Below are 12,503 nucleotides of genomic sequence, written 5' to 3' on the forward strand. Positions count from 1 at the left end.
TCCAAAACGAAAGTAATGGCAGTGGGAAAGAAATATAAACGGATTGAGTGCCAAATGGGAGGAACAAAGTTAGAATAGGTGGACGGTTTCAAGTACTTAGGATGCATATTCTCACAGGATGGCAACATAGTGAAAGAACTGGAAGCGAGGTGTAGCAAAGCTAATGCAGTGAGCGCTCAGCTACGATCTACTCTCTTCTGCAAGAAGGAAGTCAGTACCAAGACTAAGTTACCTGAGCACCGTTCAATCTTTCGACCAACTTTGTTGTATGGGAGTGAAAGCTGGGTGGATTCAGGTTACCTTATCAACAAGGTTGAGGTTACGGATATGAAAGTAGCTAGGATGATTGCAGGTAGTAGTAGATGGGGACAATGGCAGGAGGGTGTCCACAATGAGGAAATCAAAGAAAAACTGGGAATGAACTCTATAGATGTAGCAGCCAGTGCGAACAGGCTTAGATGTTGGGGTCATGTTACACGCATGGGAGATGCAAGGTTACCCAAGAGACTCATGGGTTCAGTAGTAGAGGGTAGGTGGAGTCGGGGCAGACCAAGGAGAAGGTACCTGGATTCGGTTAAGAATGATTTTGAAGTAATAGGTTTAACATCAGAAGAGGCACCAATGTTAGCACTGAATAGGGGATCATGGAGGAATTTTATAAGGGGGGCTATGCTCCAGACAGAACGCTGAAAGGCATAATCAGTCTTAAATGATGATGATGATGATGATGATGATACTACCCCATTCTAATTCGAAAATACACAAAGATCTGAAAAATTTCACCACGCAAGCACACAAACACACAAAGTAATTTGAATTAAACCTGCGGAACTAATAAGAAAAACTGAATATACGACTAGTTTCTGCTACTGCTGCTCGCACATCTCAGTTTGCAAGCACAGATAAAACTGCATTCGCAGCTTAATTTTTCGAGGTAATAATGAAAGCTCATTGACAAACCTTCGTACAGAAATACTTATCTGCAACACCTTACCTAAGTGCGGACGTGCGGTCATACCAGTCTTCCAGTCGCTCCTAATTTTTAAATGATATACTCTTCACCAGACTCCTCGTGTCTTCGTGTCTTTCGATTTTCTCTCATTTATATTCTTAACCAACTAATCTCGTTCTCACATCACTGTATCTCCCGTTAACTGGAGTCACAACACCACATCGTATATACGATCTTTGATTATACCAGCTTCTTTTCAGCTTTCACCCTGCAAGATATTTCCCAGTGTAGTTGCAACCACTATCCTTACACAGACCATGACATAACCCCTGGGATACACGAACGTTATCAACTGTTATCCACCCCATGTTAAAACCCTAAATGGAGATTCCAACCTATTCTAATCCTCCTTAACTGAAATTCTGCCCAACCCCTAAACATTAGATCAATCAGTTCTTTCCAAACACACTGGGGATTGATTAAGACCACACAGGGAAATCACTACAAGGCTTAGGCAATTGTACGAACTATATTCAGGGTCATGACACAACTCTATAATAGTCACGTGATATAAAATTGGCGGAGAAATCCTCCCATATATGACTAAAAATTGGTCGCTGCGGTTTCATCTACCTAAACCCAACTACTTTTCAAGGTCATACTAGTACCCAAATCTCACACACTTAGACCGTCTTAAATTGAAGACATTTTAGGACCTTAGCAGATTTGTGAGCAAATGATCACAATATATTCTCCAGTAAACATTTTGTTAACCGTTGCATATTCATTCAAAAACAGAAAACAACTCTCTTTTTTTTGATTTTGTGTAGTTTTAATAGCATATAACTTAACTTTTAGCTTGTAACTTAAATATTATCTACCACCTCCTTCTGCAGTCAGTAATTTAACAAACACATGGAAGTAATATTCTCGATTCTAGTATGTATTTAATTTTCTTCCTGGAAAATATCTTGTTTGTTCCTTCCTGCAGTTCTTCTAGGCGAGAACTTTTGGCGATTATAATTTTAGCTCCCATCTCCTGCATAACGCTATCGTTACACCCTCCACATCTTCCTGGGTGAACATTAGCAACTTTTCTACATCTACATCAAACTCCACAAGCCACATAATGGTGCGTGGCACAGAGAACATTTTGTGCGTCTAATTAAGTAATCCAAGCCCGTTCCATTCGCGAATAGCGTGTGGGAAGAATGATTGTCGGTAAACTTCTTTATTGGCTCTAATTTCTCGAATTTTTTTCTCAAGGTCATAACGCGAGACTTATGGGGGAGGGGAAGTAAAATGTTGTCCGACTCTTCCGGGAAAGCACTCTCTCGAAATTTTAATAGTAAATCTCTCCGTGATGCAAAACGTCTCTGTTGTAACGTCTGTCAACGGAATTGATTCAGCATCTCCGTAACGCTCTCACGTCGACTAACCGGTCCCACGACGAAACGTGATGCTCTTCATTGTATCTTCTCTACCTCCTCTATCAGTACTACCTGGTTTGGATCCGAGACACATGAACAATACTCAAGAATCGGTCTAACAAACGTCTTATAAGCCACGTCCTTCGTGGATGAGTTTTCCTAAGATTCTTCCTATGAATTTGAGTATACCTCTGTTTTTCCCACTATTTGTTTTATGTGGTCATTCCACTTAAGGTCGCTCTGGATAGTTACTCCTAGATATTTTACGGCAGATACTGTTTCCAGAGATTTTTCATCAATAGTGTAGCTGTACAGTAGTGGATTTCTTTTCCTATACATGCGCAATGTGTTACAGCTATTTACGATCAGGGTTATGTTCCATAGCATGTACTATTCATCAAATTACTGGAAGTCATTCCGCAAATCGTTACTATCTTCTGGCGTTGCTACTTTGTTGAAGACAACCGCATCATCTGCGAACAGCCTTAGAGAGCATCCGACTCTTTCTACTAGAACATTTATATATATTATGAAGAACAACGGTCCTGTGACACTTCCGTGGGGTACAACGGAAATTACTTTTACATCTGTCGATTTTGGTTCGTTAAAAGCATTGTGCTGAGTTCTGTCTGCAAGGAAGACTTGAATCCAGTCGTAAATCTGCTCCGGTACTCAATACACTCGTAGTTATTTCACTAGACCGGACGGTGCAAATGCCTTCCTGAAGCCAAGGAACACGGCAGCATTTTGAGCGCCATTGTCTACGGCGTTGTGGATCTAATGAAGGAACAGAGGGAGCTGAATTTCGCAGGATCTCTGTTCGCGGAGTCCATTTTGACTTTTATAGAGGAGATTTTCCTTCTCCAAGGACGTCATAATTCTTGAGCATGAAATATGTTCCACAATTCTACAACAGACTGACATGAACGATAGAGGTCTGTAATTGTGTGCATCTGTCCTACGACCTTTCTTACAAACGGGAATGATCCGCGCTTTCTTCCAGTAGTTAGGTACCCTCCATTGCTTAGGCGATTTACGATAAGTTAATGTTAGAAGGGGAGCAAGTTCTTTCGCATAATCTTTGTAGAATCTTATAGGTATCTCATCTAGTCCTGATGCCTTTCCAACACTATAGATGCAGCAATAAGGAACAGCTCAAAGACGGAAAAGATGAAGAGGAATGGACATCTATAGAACTGTCAGTAACAGAAGCTGGAAAGAAAAACGTAGGTACAAAGACGGTAGCCGCGAGGAAACCACGGGTAACAGAAGAAATACTTCAGTTGATCGATGAAAGAAGGAAGTATGAAAATGAGAAGGGATATCCAGGAATACGGAAGTACAAGTCGCTCAGGAATGAAATACAAGGAAAGTAAATCGAAACGGCTGCATGAAGAATGTGAAGAAATCAAAAAAGAAATGATTGTCGAAAGGACTGACTGAGCATATAAGGAAGTCAAAACAGCCTTAGGTGAAAATAAACGCATGGGTGGTAATTAAGAGTGCAATGGAAATTCCACTGTTAAATACAGAGGAGAGAGCGGATAGGTGGAAAGAGTACACTGAATGCCCCTGTGAGGGTGAATGTTTGTCTGATGCGATACAAGAAGAAACAGGAGTCGATTTAGAAGAGGTAGTGGAACCAGTATTAGAATCAGAGTTTGAGTTTAAGAGACTTAAAATCAAATAAGGCAGAAGGGATCGAAAACAATCCATTACGATTTCTAAACTCATTTGGGGAAGTAGGAACAAAACCAGTATTCCTGTTGATGTGTACAATATCTGAGTCTGGCGACATACCACGTGACTTTCGGAAAAATATCATCCACACAATTCCGAATACAGCAAGAGCTGACAAGTGCGAGAATAATCGCAAAAATCAGCTTAACAGTTCATGCATCCAAGTCACTGACAGGAATAATATACAGAAAAACGCAAAAGAAAACTGAGGATGTGTTAGATGACGATCATTTTGTCTTTAGGAAAGGTAAAGGCACCAGAGAAAGAATTCGGTTGATAATGGAACCAAGACTAAAGAAAAATAAGGACACGTTCGTAGGATCTGTCGACCTGGAAAATGCTTTTGACAAGTGCAAGATGTTCTAAATTCTGAGAAAAATAAGTTTAAGCTATAGGGAGAGACGAGTAATATATAATTTGTATAAGAGCCAAGATGGAATAATAAGAGTGGACGACCAAGAAGGAAGTACTCGGATTAAAAAGGGTGTAAAACAGGAATTTGGTCTTTCGCCCCTACTGTTCAATCTGTAAGAACTATGATGGAAATAAAAGAAAGGTTCAGGAGTGGAATTAAAATTCATACTGAAAGGGGTATCAATAATACGATTTGCTGATGACATTGCTACGCTGAGTGAAAGTGAAGAAGAACTACATGATCTCCTGAGTGGAAAGAACAGTCTAATGAGTACATGATATGGATTAAGAATATAACGAAGAAAGACGAAACTAATGAGAAGTAGCAGAAATGAGAACACCGAGAAACTTAACATCAGAAATGATGGTCACGAAGTAGATGAAGTTAAGGAATTCTGCTATCTAGGAAGCAAAATAACCAATGGCGGACGGGGCAAGGAGGACATCACAAGCAGACTAGCAATGGCAAAAAGGAGATTCTGGGTCAAACACAAGCTTTAATTTGAGGAAGAAGTTTCTGAGAATGTGCGTTTGGAGTCCATGATGGTGTGGTACTGAAACATGGCTGTAGGAAAACCGGAACAGAAGAGAATCAAAGCATTTGAAATGTGGTACTACAGATGTTGAAAACTAGGTGGACTGACAAGGTAAGTAATGCAGAATTGGAGAGGAGAATAATGTGTGAAGAACTCTGACAAGTAGAAGGGACAGGACGATAGGACATCTGTTAAGACATCAAAGAAAGATTTCCATGGTTTTAGAGAGAGCTACAGAGGGCAAAAACCGTAGAGGAAGACAGAGATTGTTGGACATCCAGCAAATAATGGAGTACGTCGGTTGAAAGTACTACTCTGAGAGGAAGAATTGGCATAGGAGTGGAATTCGTGGCGGGCCGCACCAATCCTGTCAGAAGACTGATGACTCATAAATAAAAGTGTTTTACTACACTTAATGTTGGTATTTCATCTAAGCCCTACTTACATTTAATTCTTTAGGTATTTGTACAGTTTTACTGACTTCAAGCTCTGTGGTTAGTAGTAACAACATTGAACTTGATGCATAATTAGCTACAGGAGATATAATGTTTTGGATAATTTTTCTTGTAATTTCTTTATAACACCTGCAAAATGCTCATCCACTTATTTTATTAGATGGTGTGAATTATTTATTAGTTTATACTCCTCCCCTATGAGTGTGATATTACGCCTTTGTTTGCCTCTCACAGTTCCCTATTTTAATGACCAACGGCAGTGATTCGTTTCTGTTCTCTGCATTGTGTATTGTTTTGTCATTAAATGACTTTCTTCTAGCAGCCAGCACTTTCTTATTAATCTTTTTGTGCCTGTTAAAGCAGTTTAAGAGTTCTGGCCTATTATAGGTCGTTTCCTTGGAACTGTGGCACTTGAGGGTTTGGGAGGAGTTCTTAATATGAAGTGGTTTAAAAGTTCAGTCAACAAGTCGCAAACCAAAGGTTTATTTAGCCCTTAATCAGGGTTTCGATATTTATAAAAATATCTTCTTCAGAAGGAGTTGGCCTTTTTATATCACATAAATATAGAAATCTAAGTAAAGGGCTAAATAAACTTTTGGTTTGCAACTGGTTGGCTGATTTACTTTTTCAACCTCTCCAAATTTACACAGTGGCTGAAGCGCAGCAGTGTTTAACAATTTGATTTCTTAATACCTGCTGTTACCCATTTGTGTTTGTGAGCACATCTGAATACACCTTTCCAAAGTTCAATTAAAATAATGTTGAGTATCTAGAGAATATCTCATTTAACTTTGTTTCTCCATACCCTTCATGCAAACTATAGTTTCGTAGTTTTCGTGAAAAATCTTGTACTTTGATTTCGGATAAACGTCTTTTGTAAGCCTGCAGTTCAGGAGTATTTTATGGACCCGATTTTATAGTTATTATTAGGCGGAAATGGTCTACTGGTCCAAGATCTTTCAGAGTTACGCCATACTTTTCCCTGGCCGTATTTGTGGCCACATGGTCGATTACTGGTGCAGTCGCTGTAGTAACTTCTCGTACTACTGACCAACAGGGACGTGCAAAAGTTTTTTAGGATATTTAAGATGATGCTATTTGTTTCGTTCATAATACTTGTGTTAATGGTCATGTCTTTACATGATATTTTTGGGCTTTCGTCTTTGATACTTTATCGAGAACTTTTCCTAATCCATTGAAAAAATTGTGCACCACCACTGCGTGATATTAATTTCCTGGTGATATTAAGGTCCTATAATTCTATAGCTGTTACTTCAAAGTGTTTGCCTTCACTTACTGTACTAAAGCCATGTGTTGGTTTTAACTGTGTTCCTTTTCTGATACACATTCATGATATTCCACCCTTTGAACGAGTATTATAGTAAGGGTCTGTCATTGCATGCAACAGTAATACTACCTGTTGGATTTCTGTGTCTTGCTCAGTGACACGTTATCATTGCGCTGACGAGAGCACTGGAGCTCTTGCACACCTACCTCCTTGCGGAACATTCCATAGTGCCCACACGACGCGCTCACAATTACACAGATAAGTGGATAAGAGTGCTGTAATAGAGAAAGTATATCATGCGGTAGGCTAATTGGAGCAGAACTATCACTGAAACAGAACCTGAATTTAACTGAAAGCACCGTGGCTTCATAAATGTATCCGCAACAGAAAAATCGCTTTCAGAAATACAGGTCTGGCCTACACTGAGGCGATCTGTCTATCGGGAGCTGAATATTATGGCCGGTCTTATTAAGCCAGTTCACTTTCCCACCTTCCCGAATCTGGACTCGAAAAAAGTCTAAAAGCTGATCGAGGTGCAACGCCCCCTCGAAACGTCTAAATAACCACCTTGATAATGCGATTAATAGTGATTACGGCCGTGTTTATGGGTATGGATCCCTACCAGTTCAAAGAAGGACAGCACGTTTTGTATTATCGCGAAATACGGGAGAGAGTGTCACCGAAGTGATACAGGATTTGGGCTGGACATCATTAAAACAAAGGCGTTTTTCGTTGCAACGGAATCTTCTCACGAAATTCCAATCACCATCTTTATCCTTCGAATGTGAAAATATTTTGTTGACATCGACCTACATAGGGAGAAACGAGCATCACGAAAAATAAGGGAAATCGGAGCTTGTTCGGAAAGATGCAGGTGTTCGCTCCTTCCACGCGCTATACGGGATTGGAATAAAACAGAATTGTGAAGGTAGTTCGATGAACGCTCTGCCAGGCACTTAAATGTAATTTGCAAAGTATCCATGTAGATGTAGATGTAACATCGTGGAGTTCAAGTTAAAAGACCGAAACTACTCAAAATTGATAAAGTTCAACACACACGCGGAGATTATATAAAAACAATAATTATTGCATAGACAAAATTATGTAATTCATCTCACTTGTGAAAACACAGTTCATTCGTTAGAGTTTCAGTTAATGGTCAACTATAAGAAGATATCTGTTTAGCATCTGATGTAAGCGACGAGCTTCTGTTGTCCGCAAATAATTACAGATATTGCGCCTCGTGAGTCTCTGGCTGACCTTAAATATTTTCAAATAATGCAAATTCAATGTTAATTCTTTCAATGAAAGTCACTGCCTAGTGCATCAATCTTTTCGGAAAAAAACATTAATATGCAACATGTGGTGTGTCATATTCTTCAGTGGAGGCTGCTGGGCGGTCTTTGGCTGCCGATAGCTTGTATAGGTAGCCTCGCTGTCGCAGCTAACGCTGTTAGGTGCCAGCAACCGTTCATGCTATCAGCATCATCGACAACTGCGTGGTTCATAGAAGCACAGAACTTCTACAATATGTTATTCCAATCATTTCACAAATAAATCCCATGACTTGTAGCAAGATTGTCCATCCGGGACGGATTATGTACATACCATAACCCCCTGTACTTTGACGTACACTCCTGGAAATGGAAAAAAGAACACATTGACACCGGTGTGTCAGACCCACCATACTTGCTCCGGACACTGCGAGAGGGTTGTACAAGCAATGATCACACGCACGGCACAGCGGACACACCAGGAACCGCGGTGTTGGCCGTCGAATGGCGCTAGCTGCGCAGCATTTGTGCACCGCCGCCGTCAGTGTCAGCCAGTTTGCCGTGGCATACGGAGCTCCATCGCAGTCTTTAACACTGGTAGCATGCCGCGACAGCGTGGACGTGAACCGTATGTGCAGTTGACGGACTTTGAGCGAGGGTGTATAGTGGGCATGCGGGAGGCCGGGTGGACGTACCGCCGAATTGCTCAACACGTGGGGCGTGAGGTCTCCACAGTACATCGATGTTGTCGCCAGTGGTCGGCGGAAGGTGCACGTGCCCGTCGACCTGGGACCGGACCGCACCGCCACTTCCCAGCAAATTAGGGACACTGTTTCTCCTGGGGTATCGGCGAGGACCATTCGCAACCGTCTCCATGAAGCTGGGCTACGGTCCCGCACATCGTTAGGCCGTCTTCCGCTCACGCCCTAACATCGTGCAGCCCGCCTCCAGTGGTGTCGCGACAGGCGTGAATGGAGGGACGAATGGAGACGTGTCGTCTTCAGCGATGAGAGTCGCTTCTGCCTTGGTGCCAACGATGGTCGTATGCGTGTTTGGCGCCGTGCAGGTGAGCGCCACAATCAGGACTGCATACGACCGAGGCACACAGGGCCAACACCCGGCATCATGGTGTGGGGAGCGATCTCCTACACTGGCCGTACACCACTGGTGATCGTCGAGGGGACACTGAATAGTGCACGGTACATCCAAACCGTCATCGAACCCATCGTTCTACCATTCCTAGACCGGCAAGGGAACTTGCTGTTCCAACAGGACAATGCACGTCCGCATGTATCCCGTGCCACCCAACGTGCTCTAGAAGGTGTAAGTCAACTACCCTGACCAGCAAGATCTCCGGATCTGTCCCCCATTGAGCATGTTTGGGACTGGATGAAGCGTCGTCTCACGCGGTCTGCACGTCCAGCACGAACGCTGGTCCAACTGAGGCGCCAGGTGGAAATAGCATGGCAAGCCGTTCCACAGGACTACCTCCAGCATCTCTACGATCGTCTCCATGGGAGAATAGCAGCCTGCATTGCTGCGAAAGGTGGATATACACTGTACTAGTGCCGACATTGTGCATGCTCTGTTGCCTGTGTCTATGTGCCTGTGGTTCTGTCAGTGTGATCATGTGATGTATCTGACCCCAGGAATGTGTCAATAAAGTTTCCCCTTCCTGGGACAATGAATTCACGGTGTTCTTTTTTCAATTTCCAGGAGTGTATTTTAAATATTAAAAATGAAGGTGATCAGACAACAGAAAAGCAGAGAGTGACAGACAGACTATAAATAACGCCGTGCTTGTACCTTCTCAAACATGTTTCTATTAGCACTATTAAAACGGCATATGGTTTTTTACTTGTCGGTAACAACCGATAAAGATATGGTTCACATTAACAGGTATTCTACCACACGGGTGTTGCACGTTAATACATACCAAAAGCTCTCTCTTCTTGGTTATATTACAAATTGCAATTCGGACTCACGTGATATTATTGAAAACCTGAGCCCCTACAGGGCAACGAACCTAATTGCGACCATGCATGCATCAGCGGTCTGTTACTGAGGTCAGACGAGACCCACTACGCCATTGGAAATTTACTGGAGAAGTGTGTCAGATCGCTTTACTGCGCAGCCATCTTCGACATCAATGGATGCCGTTACAGAGGGTGCTGGTTTCCTTCGACGGCGCTGGAGCTGCCCTCAGCGTGGCACACACTGACAACGGACTCGATAGTTGTACACCTTCCCTGGAGCTCTTTGTAGCATAGACCTTAGGATGTTCTTCACTATAAGATACGTCGCACTGCGACTGCGACACATGTACTGCTCGGTTTGTAGCCTCCGTTGACTTTTTATCAGGCATGATTGTGAATAAATATTTGGTCACAAAAGACCTCTGGCACTTAATAAAGTTCGTTCAGGCACCTTATCGTCCCTGCTGATCTCCAACTTGTAGTAGAGCGCATAAAAGGTATAAAAATATTTCACACTATTTCGCGTCTTCCCCCCTATTTGGGTAAATGGATGGTTCGCTTCTCGTACTGCAGAAATGTCCTCGGAGAGAAATTAGACCACAACGTTGGAATTCAGTGGAAATACTAATACACCAACGTTCTAGTAGCTTCTCCACAAGGAACCCAAACTGTATCCAGAGCCTCTTCCACAGACTCTTTCCCTTTATCCCTCTCTTACCGTCACTTCTAGTCTGCAGGTATATCACTCTTGTTTTTAGAGCTTATGGTGTTACTGCTAAAAGCAACCATCGCCCCCCCCTAGTGCCTGCGGTCAGTAATAATTCACGCGATGCGTTGAGGAGCTTATGACATATTACGTAACCTCCCTCCAATTTCTGGCTGTTGTCACGCCTAGGCGACCAGTATTAACGGCCTTACTCTTTTTTTTTTTTACTTTGAATAGGCTAATTTCAATTCTACCTTCTTTGTTATTTTCTTTTATTCCAATTTGCCTTCATCTCTTCACTATATTTCTCCTTTCTGTGTTCAGACCATTTTCAACCAGTCTTTTTAGCTACCCTGCATTGGAATCCTTCCATTTTCAATACTTTTTACCGAAAGGCTTCTGTTTTTTATGTCTTCTGCTTCTATATTGTTTCGTTCTAAATCCTTTTTATTTCGTTGACCCAGCTCGTTGTGGACTTATTACCTCATAAATATTTGAATATTTTATTAGTTAATCTACTGTATTGCATTCGAAATACGTATATGCCAAAAAACATTAGTCTTCTTCTTCTCATTACATATGAAATATTTGCAATGTTTTGGTATATTTAAACATTACTTCGTAAATTCCAACAAACTGCTGCGTTTTGTAGTCCTAATATTTTCCTTATAATTCACGTTTATAGTACTTCTAATTAGTCTAAATTAAAGTTTAATGCCAGGCATTCAATTGCATGTAGGCATTCTGGCTTCACTAATGTGCCGTAACGCCTTATTTTTACATTTTTTGATGGACATCTTTTATTTTAGAGATTTTTCGTGATACCATATGCTATCCCCATTTTATGCAGCCTTTCCGTTATTGCAGATGGCTTATCTCCCGTCGATGTTTGAATTTTCTTGCTATCACTATTTGGCCAATATCTGTTTTCAGGAAATTTGAAGCATCATTAAAGTTTGTTACAAATTTTGTTTTTTTTTCCTGCAGAAATTCTTTCCGGAGTTTTTTAGTGCTACAGCAGATGCTACGTTTTCGAAAAGTATAGCAAAATCATCTGAAAATGCTATACAGATAATTTAGATCTCTCTGCTTCCTATTCCTAACATTATAGGTTCCGAATTCTTACTATTTTCTCTAACATTCTATTAAAAAGAGTTGGAGATAGGCGCCTGTTTTCATTTTGAAAGTCTGTGAAATTTCTCCCACAAATTTTACTTTACAGATTTTATCTGTAAGTGTTTCACGGATTAGGTTCCCCAGTTTAGACTTAACGCCAAATTCTCGAATTATGTTATCTATAGTTTCCCTGTCAACAGAATCAAAAGCCCTTTTGAAATCCACAAAGGTAACTGCAATGCTCTTTGAATTAAGTAATCTGTGGCGAATCTGTGGCGGCCAGTGGCCTCGAAGGCGGAAGAGGAAGTCTGATTTAATTCCGAACGATGGAGCAAACTGGAGAGCCTAGCGAAGTGAACCACGAAAGTCAAATTTCGGACTAACAATCCGATCATACCTTGGAATTCAATTCCTTATTTTCAAAGTAAAACAATTTTGATTCCAGTATGGAACTTCCACATTGTTATGTTTTGAACTCGTAATTCTTGGCCGTTTCCCGTGGGGACTACAACGCTCTTGAAAGATGTACATTCTGGCCTCTCCTGCGTTCTGAAATTCGTTTTATTTTACAATTAGCAATTCACACCTAGAATTAATTAATGCAGAACGAAGCAAT

The sequence above is a fragment of the Schistocerca serialis genome, chromosome 1 (genome assembly GCF_023864345.2).
Source record: "Schistocerca serialis cubense isolate TAMUIC-IGC-003099 chromosome 1, iqSchSeri2.2, whole genome shotgun sequence".
Lineage (NCBI taxonomy): Eukaryota > Metazoa > Arthropoda > Insecta > Orthoptera > Acrididae > Schistocerca > Schistocerca serialis.